Below are 9,460 nucleotides of genomic sequence, written 5' to 3'. Positions count from 1 at the left end.
TGCCTTCTGTGGCAGAGAATTCAACAGATTCACAACTCTGGGTGAAAACGTTTTTCCTCATCTCAGTCCTAAATGGCCAACCCTATATTCTTAAACTGGTTTATTCTGACCCCTGGTTCTGAACTCCCCCAAAATGGGAAACATTTTTCCTGCATCTAGCCTGTCCAATCCCTTAAGAATTTAATATGTTTCTATAGGATACCCTCTCATCCTTCAAAATTCCAGTGAATATTAGAATTAGAGTTAGAATTAGATTCCTTTATTGTCATTCAGACCTTTCGGTCGGAATGAAATTATGTTGCTTGCAGTCATACACAGAACTAATAAAAACAAAACATACAATAAACACAAATTAAACATCCACCACAGTGAGTTCACCAAGCAAATCCTCACTGTGATGGAGACAAAGTCTTAGTCTCCGTCTCCTCCCTCCTTGTTCTCCCTCTGCGCTGAGGCGATCGATCCAGGCCGGAGATGCCGCCCTCCAGTCCATCGGACCTCCGTGGTGATGTCGCCGCCGCGGAAAGCCGGAACGCCGCCTCCGCTCCGAGACGGCCCGCCACAGCGTCAGCTCCGGGCAGCCGCCCCAGCTCCGGGTCCCGCAGTCTCCGCTCCGGGTCCCGCAGTCTCAGCTCCAGGCCGCCACCGAAAGCCAGAACGCCGCACCAGCAAGTCGGGCCACCGCTGCCTCAGCCCCGAAGACGACCAGCCTCTCGTTCGTGAGTCCTGGCTGGCTCTGCCTCCGGAGCCTCGGGGTCAGTCGCAGGCTGGAGGCCGCCAGCTCCGCCATTAGGCCTCAGCGCAGACGGAGGCAGAGAAGGGGGATACGACACGAAAAAGTCGCATTCCCCCGAAGGAAGAGACAGAGAACATGTTTCACCCCCCCCCCCCCCACAACACAACCTAACAAACTAAAACTTAACCAAAACAAGACAAAAAAAACAACAGAACAAAAGACAGACGGACTGCAGGCGAGCCGCAGCTGTTAACAGTGCTGCCACTTCCGGATATTTTTGATTCTTGAATATAAGCCCAGTTGATCCATTCTTTCATCATATGTCTGTTCCGCCATCCCAGGAATTAACCTGGTGAACCTACACTGCACTCCCTCAATAGTAATAATGTCCTTCCGCAAATTAGGAGACCAAAACTGCACACAATACATAATACACAGTCTAGGATGGCCTGCCCTCAAATTGGTTCCTCTACATATTGGTTTAGAAAACCATCCCGTATACATTCCAGGAAATCCACCTCCTCAGTGTTGTTGCCAATTTGGTTGGCCCAATCTATACGCAGATTAAACTCACCCATGATAACCGCTTTACCATTGCCACACGCATCTCTGTTTCCTGCTTGATGCTATCCCCAACCTCCTGCTGTTTTGTATTTTGTATACAACTCCAACAAACGTTTTCTGCCCTTGGCTATTCCGCTGTTCTACCCATACCGATTATACAGCATCCAAGTTAATGTCTCTCCTTGCTATTGCATTAATCTCCTCATTAACCAGCAATGCCACCCCACCTCCCTTTCTGTCTATCCTTCCTAAATATTGAATACTCCTGCATATTGAGCTCCCAACTTTGATCACCCTGGAGCCATGTCTTCGTAATCCCAACTATATCATATCCGTTAACAACTAACTGCTCATTCAATTCATCCACCTTATTACGAATGCACCTCGCATTAAGGCACAAAGCCCTCATTTTACGGCCCTCTGTCTCCCCGCATTGGTTCACATCCCTCTGCCATGTCGCTGGAACTCGGTGGCCCAATGGGACTGTTTCCCGACTGCATCTCTAAAGTCTAACAGATCAGTGAGCAGCAGCTCCCCCGAGTGGCCACTCCACACCATAACACATCCAGATGGTTTGACAGCCCAGTATCTCAGTACTCCAATCTACTGCTGTGTAAATGGAGGGGAAGTGCAAATTCCAAACTGTTTCCCACTTTGCCATCCCCTCGATCACCAGAAGAGTTTCTGTCACACGTCACAGTACATCAGAAGCTGAGGGGAGTTTATAAAATTAATGGTTCGGTGGTTCCTTTATTAACAGGTGTTCCAAGGTGCAGTGGAATTCTTTTTTTTTCATACAGATCAGTAAGATTATTGCCATACCTAAGTACAATCCCTGGTCAGGTAAATAAAACATGGAAACAGCCCATTGAGTATATGCGAGTCACCAATTGAGTAAAGTTGAGTTTAACAATGTCACCTGTACCGAGGTACAGTGTATTACTTCTGTTGCATGCTAACCAGTCGGCGGTAAGAAAATACATGATTATACTATCGAGCCATTCACAGTGGACAGATACCTGATAAAGAGAATAACTTGAATAACGATTAGTGCAAGATAAAGCCAGTAGAGGCTCTGCGATCTCGATGCCACCCATCAATCCGTGAAAACGCGCAAGGGAGGGGGCGGAGCGGCCGGTGTCTGCTTCGAATGAAGCCCACGGCTGGTGCCTGGGATGACGGTGCCTGGGATAACGGTATCTGGGATAACGGTGCCTGGGATAATGGTATCTGGGATGATGGTGCCTGGGATGATGGTGCCTGGGATAACGGTATCTGGGATAACGGTATCTGGGATAACGGTGCCTGGGATAACGGTATCTGGGATAATCTGGGATAATGGTATCTGGGATGATGGAGCCTGGGATAACGGTATCTGGGATGATGGAGCCGGAGGTATCATCGCCGAGAACAAAGGAGAACCCGGCGAATGGGGGAAGAACAAAGAAGAACTGGCGCCGAATACTTTGTAACTATGTAAGCGCCCTTTACATGGTGACTATTTGCATATTTTGGATATGCAAGCAAAGAATTTCACTGTGATTTCTCACATGTGACAATAAAGTATTCAATTCAATTCAATTCAATTCCAATGAGGTAGAAAGTGGTTCAGCACCACTCTCTACTTGGTGATGGAATGATTCAATTGTCTGATACAGCTGGGAAGAAACTGTCCCTGAATCTGGAGGTGTTTGATGGGATAGGGTTGAAGAGGGAGTGGCCAGGGGGTGACTTGTCCTTGATTATGCTGGTGGCTTTGCTGGGGTGGCGTGAGATATAAATAGTCAATGGAAGAGAGGTTGGTTTGGGTGATGGTCCGGGCTGCGTCCGCAGTTCTCTGCAATTTCTTGGGTTCTTGGATGAAGCTGTTCCCAAAACATGCTGCGATGCATCCCGATAAAATGCTATCTATGGCACATCTGTAGAAGTTGGTGAGTGTTGTTGGGGACAGTGTGGAAACAGGCCCGTTGGCCCAACTTGCTCACACTGGCCAACATGTCCCAGCTACACTAGCCCCATCTGCCTGCGTTTGGTTCATAACCCTCTAAATCTGTCGTATCCATGTACCTGTCTGTTTGTTAAACATTGGAATAGTCCCTGCCTCAACTATCTCTTATTCTATAAACTACTGCTGAACTATAGCTTGTTCCATACACCCATGTGTTATCATGTGTGAATAAGTTATCCCTCAGTTTCCTATTAAATCTTTTCCCCTTTACCTTAAACTTATGTCCTCTGGTCCTCACTTCATCAACTCTGGGCAAGAGACTCTGTGCATTTATCTGAACTATTCCTTCCATGTTGAACTTTCTACACCTTCTAAGGAAGTAGAGTTGTTTGTGTGTTTTCTTTGCCATTGCTTCAATATGGGTGGTCCAGGAAAAGTTGTTGGTGATATTTATTCCAAGGAATTTGAAGTTTTCAATCATCACTATTTCAGTACCATCAATGCAAACTAGGGTATTTGTACCGCTTTGGTTCCTGAAGTGGAACACTATCTCCTTTGTCTTATGGACATTGAGAGAATGTCCAACACCAGTGTGAAATGACTTACTGCACACACAAGTCTTTTTACTGTAACTCTTTATTCAACTGAGACTTTACACTAAGCTGTAGCTGTCCGTGGTCATCACTGGAGCTAGAGAGCGAGCTAGAGGTGGGGACACTACAATTATACTGGAGACAATGGGGAGTGGTTAGTAGTGGGGAGGTCACTATGGTTAAAGGAACATGCACTGATCTACATCCTTCCTCTTAGAAACAAAAGCATGGCAGGTACTATACAGAGTGACCACGGCTCATACGCTACGAACACCAATCGCACCGGCAACAGTATAAAACTATGCGAACTCCCCGTAGCGGACAGGCGGCTTGACCAGCCGGCCAGAGCGGGTGCGTAAACCGCCCTCCTCCTCTTCGTCGGGAACAGAAGGGACGGCAGCCGGGGAATCGGCAGGAGAGGCTGGCGGTGGACGGAGGGGAGATGGCGGGGCGCCGGGCGGGGAACCAGGCTTGACAGGCGAGGCAGGGGAACGGGGCTTCGGCGATCGGGGGGCCGACAGTTGTGAGGGTAGGGTGCGTGGCATGGGAGGTGTTGTCGGGGCGTGCGGGGCAACGGGAGTTCGAGATGGAATGGGGGGGTGAGAAGGATCCGCGGGAGGCGGAGTGGGCTCGTTCACGAGCAGCAGGTGCTGGCGGGAGCGACGGTAGATAGCCCCCTCGTAGTCAACGAAGTATGAACGCGGCGAACCGGCGTCGCCGACCACTACGGCCAGACGGTAATGGCCAGAGGGGGACTGCATTCGAACCACCTGCCCCGGGAACAGACGTGGAAGGGGCCGGGCGGATTTGTCGAAGGAGCGCTTCTGGATGACCTGTTTCTTGACAATGCGCTCAGTGACAGTGGCAGGGTTCCGCCAACCACGGCGGATAACGTCCGCAAGTTGTTGCAGGGCAGGATCACCAGCAGTGTGTTGCACCAGGGACTGCATCTGCTGTGAAGGAACAATGTTAACGTTCAGGACCAGAAGATCCGACGATTCGTAGGGGTGACGGGCAACGGAAGGCAGCGGAGCACGAGACAAGGTGTCAGCTACAAACATGTCTTTGCCCTTACGGTAGACGATCTGGAACGTGAAACGCTGGAGTTGCAGCATCATGCGCTGCTCGGCAGGGGTCATGGTGCGAGAAGCATAAGAGACGGGCAGCTGCAGGCCGTCAGAGAGCTGCAGACAAGCGGCACCGAGACCGAACTTGGAGGCATCGCAAGTGAGGACAATGGGTCTGTGCAGATCGAAAAATTTCAAAGTCGGGGTAGCGGCAAGCTTCAATTTCAGAGTCACGAAAGCCGACTGGTGATGCGGGAGCCAGACCCACGCGGAGTCCTTTTTGATCAGTTCCCGCAGGGGGGCACTCAGTTCGCTGAGGTCGGGTATGAACTTACCCAGGTAATTGACCATGCCCAGGAAGCGCTGCAGGCCAGGGACGTCGGTAGGAGCGGGCATATCTGTGACCGCCGACGTTTTCTGGGGGTCGGGCTTGAGACCCCCTGCCGTGAAGACATGGCCAACGTAAGTGACTTCCGGGACCCGGAATCGACATTTCTTCGGGTTAAGCTTGAGGTTTATCACCCGCGCCCTGTCCAGGACTTTGCGGAGGTTCAGGTCGTGCTCAGCGACGTCCCTCCCGTACACCAGAATGTCATCTACGATGATGGCGCACGGTAAGCCGGCAAACAGCTGTTCCATGGTGCGCTGGAAAACCTCACTAGCAGAGTTGATCCCAAACGGCATGCGGAGGAAACGGAACCGGCCGAAGGGAGTGCTGAAGGTAGTGAGGAATGAGGAGCGTTCATCCAGAGGGATCTGCCAGAAGGAGCTCTTGGCATCTAGGACAGAAAAGACAGTGGCAGGGCCGACCTGTGCAGCAACGTCCTCTACCGTCCGCATGGGGTAGTGGGGGCGCTTGATGGCAAGGTTCAGGTCCTTGGGGTTGATGCAGATCCGGATCTCGCTCTTGTCCTTCTTGGCGGCGACGACCATGGTGGAGACCCACCTGGTGGGAGCGCTCACCTCCTTGAGGATGCCCATGGTCACCATATCCCGCAGAGTAGACTCCACGCGGCCCTTCATTGCAAAGGAGACGCGGTGTGCCGGCCGAATCACCGGGTCGACGCTCGGGTCGACAACAATCTTATAGTCGCAGGGCAGCTTGCCCAGAACGTCATCAAAGCGGTCGGGGTACTCGGCCAGGGGGTCCATGGGGGCCTGCACCAGGTGAATGCTGTGGTGGAATGAGACTAACCCCAGGTCCTGACATGCACGGGCGCCCAGCAGGGTGACGTTGTCAGAGTCCAGCAGGTGGAAAGTGAGGGGCCGAGAGGTCTCTAGAACTGTACAGATAAGAGTTGCCTTTCCCACGGGAACCAGGACGCCCCCCCCATAGGCATGGAGGCAGGTGTCACCAGGAAGAACTTTCTCACCAGATCTGATCTGCTTGAAAAGGCTTATTGACATAACATTGGCGAAAGCGCCAGTATCGACCTTGGCAGAAAAGGAATGGCCGTTCACAGTAACATGCACAGAGGGATCTGTAATCAGAGCAGGTGCACCCAAAAGTGAAAAAATAGTTGGATCTTCATGGGAGGAGACTGCATCAGAGTCTGGGAGCTCCTCCAGCTCGTACTGGGAAAGCAGAGCGCTATCAGGGAGTGCAAGGTTGTTTAGATCGGCGAGGTTGTTTAGACTCCTTCTCGGAGCAGGGACTGGCTTCCCACGGGAACGACAGGCGGCAGAAAAATGGTTGAGTTTGCCACAGGAAAGACAAGTCTTGCCCTGTGCGGGGCAAACGTTTGAGGGATGCGCTGTAAAATGACAGTTAGGGCAACGGCGCGGGGCAGTTGAGGTGGCGACCTTTATGGGGAAAGCCGCGGGGTTTCGTCGTGTAGTCTGGCGACCGGCTGGACCGGTAAAGTTAATGTCCTGGGGAGCCGGGCGGGACACGGAACCAACGGCGGAGGACATGCGGGCAGCATACATTGCATCCCGCAGGGTCAGATCGGGTTTCACGAGGAGCTGCTCACGCAGTCTTTCGTTGCGGAGACCATGAACGAGGACGTCCCTAATTAATTCTTCTGTGGTGATTGTCTCAAGGCGGCAGCGCCGAGCCAGGTGATGCAAAGCGGCAATATAAGCGTCGATATGCTCGCCTGGCAACTGCTGCCTCTGGAAGAATTTAAAGCGTTCTATAATGTTATTGGTGGGGATATCACAGAGGGCAGTGAACTTAGCCATGAGACATACCGGGTCGTGACGGTCCTCACCGGCGGCGAAATGGAACGATGCATATTGATCCATAGCTGCAGGTCCCGCGAGGTTGAGGAGCAGGTGAGTCTGCACAGCAGGAGTGTCATCAGGATGGGCAATAGCGATGTAGTGTTCGAAATCGCACTGGAACACGGTCCAGCGATGGACAATGTCCGTGTCGAAAACCAACGTGTCAGGTCGACGACAGGAGTGGGACATGACACGAATTTTACTGTAACTCTTTATTCAACTGAGACTTTACACTAAGCTGTAGCTGTCCGTGGTCATCACTGGAGCTAGAGAGCGAACTAGAGGTGGGGACACTACAATTATACTGGAGACAATGGGGAGTGGTTAGTAGTGGGGAGGTCACTATGGTTAAGGGAACATGCACTGATCTACAACCAGGTCACATGTTTCTCATTCTCTTTCCTGTCCTCCGTGTCATCATTATTTGATATCCGGCACACAATGGTGTTGTCGTCTGCAAATTTATAAATTGAATTAGATTTGTACATGGCTGCACAGTCCTGGGTGTACAAGGAGTAAAGAAAGGGGGCTGAGAACAAATCCTTGCGGAGTACCAGTGTTGAGGATTATCGTAGAGAATGATTTGTCCCCTATCCTCACCGATTGCGGTCTGCTAGCCAGAAAGTTGAGGAATTATGAGAGGCGTAGATAGGGAGAAGCTTCCGGAAGGCTGCCAAACCCAGGCAAGCAGCAGGCCCGGCTGAAGGAGGCCGAGCGAGGAGAGGAAACGATGGTTTGTGGAACAACTGGCATTGAGGTGACGGGCGCAACAAGCCTTCAAAACCATCTGCGGCTGGGACATTGAAAATGGTGCCAACACCTTTGTGCCCCAGGGGCGCCTCCCGCAGCCGAATTTAAAGGTGTGGAGATAAGACCCCCTGATACTCCTTACAAATGGGTAAGCATTTACATGGGGCACAGGGAAGAGAAGTTGAAGGTAGACAAAAATGCTGGAGAAACTCAGCGGGTGCGGCAGGATCTATGGAGCGAAGGAAATAGGCAATGTTTTGGGCCAAAACCCTTCTTCAAACCCTTTCGGCCCGAAAAACATTGCCTATTTCCTTCACTCCATAGATGCTGCCTCGCCTGCCGAGTTTCTCCAGCATTTTTGTCTACCTTCTATTTTCCAGCATCTGCAGTTCCTTCTTAAACGAAGAGAAGTTGAAGTTTAGTTTATTGTCATGTGTATTGAGGTAGTAAAAAGCTTTTTGTTGCATGCGAACCAGTCAGCGGAAAGACTATACATGATTACAATGAAGCAATCCACAGTGTTCAGATACGGGATAAAGGGAATAACATTTATTGCAAGGTAAAGTCCAATTGAAGTTAGTCTGCGGGTCTCCAATGAGGTAGATAGTAGCTTAGGATAACTATCTAGTTGTTAACAGGATGGTAGAGTTGCCTGATAAGAGCTGGGAAGGAACTGTACCCGAATCTGGAAGTACGGTATGTGTTTTCACACTTCTATACCTCTGGCCTGATGGCGAGACTCGTCCTTGATGAGGATAAGAGTGGGATAAAAGTAGGGGGAGGGGAGGGAGATCCAGGCAACATTCAAGTAAACCTCCTCTGTGGCCAAAGCAAAGCCTCTTTATCTTTCCTGCAATGGGGCAACCTGAACTGCACACGATGCTCCAAATGTGACCTGATCAAAGTCCTACAGAATTGCATCACGACTTCCACTCATCCCTTCAATGCCCCATAGCAATGGAGGCAAGTGAGATCTCACCAATGACTTGTACAACTGTATTGTAATTAATTTTTTAGCCAAGTATGTAAAAACATAGAGTTTGATTTGCCATAGTCACACCAAAAAAGCAACAAGACACACAACTACATAAAAACTAACATAGACATCCACCACAGTGCATTGTGATGGAAGGCAATAACATATTTTTTTTTCCCTCCATTTCTCACATGGTCGGGGCAGTCAATCCATCTGAAGGAGGGCGATCGAAGCTCCCGCTACGGCGGTCGATGCTACTGTGATTGGAGCTCCCGAAGTTGATCCCTGACAAAGGGACCACCAGCTCCATGATGTTAGGCCGCAGTACGGACAGAGATATGGTACAGAAAAAGTTGCATCTCCATTGGGGAAAGATATTATGTTCCCCCCCCCACATAATAGTAAACTAAAGATACACTGAAACGTACACTTAACAGTCTGAAAACTACAAAAGGATGAGACAGACTGTTGGCGAGGCTGCCATCGTTTGGCGCCACCCGGTGGCACAGTTGGGGCAACGATATTAGCACCAGAGCCCTGGGTTCGATCCTGACTCTTGGTGGCTCCCCGTGACTTGCGAGTTTTCCCTGGGTGTTCCGG

The sequence above is a fragment of the Leucoraja erinacea genome, chromosome 8 (genome assembly GCF_028641065.1).
Source record: "Leucoraja erinacea ecotype New England chromosome 8, Leri_hhj_1, whole genome shotgun sequence".
In the NCBI taxonomy this organism is placed as follows: Eukaryota; Metazoa; Chordata; class Chondrichthyes; order Rajiformes; family Rajidae; genus Leucoraja; species Leucoraja erinaceus.
Note: the sequence above shows the minus strand (reverse complement) of the source record.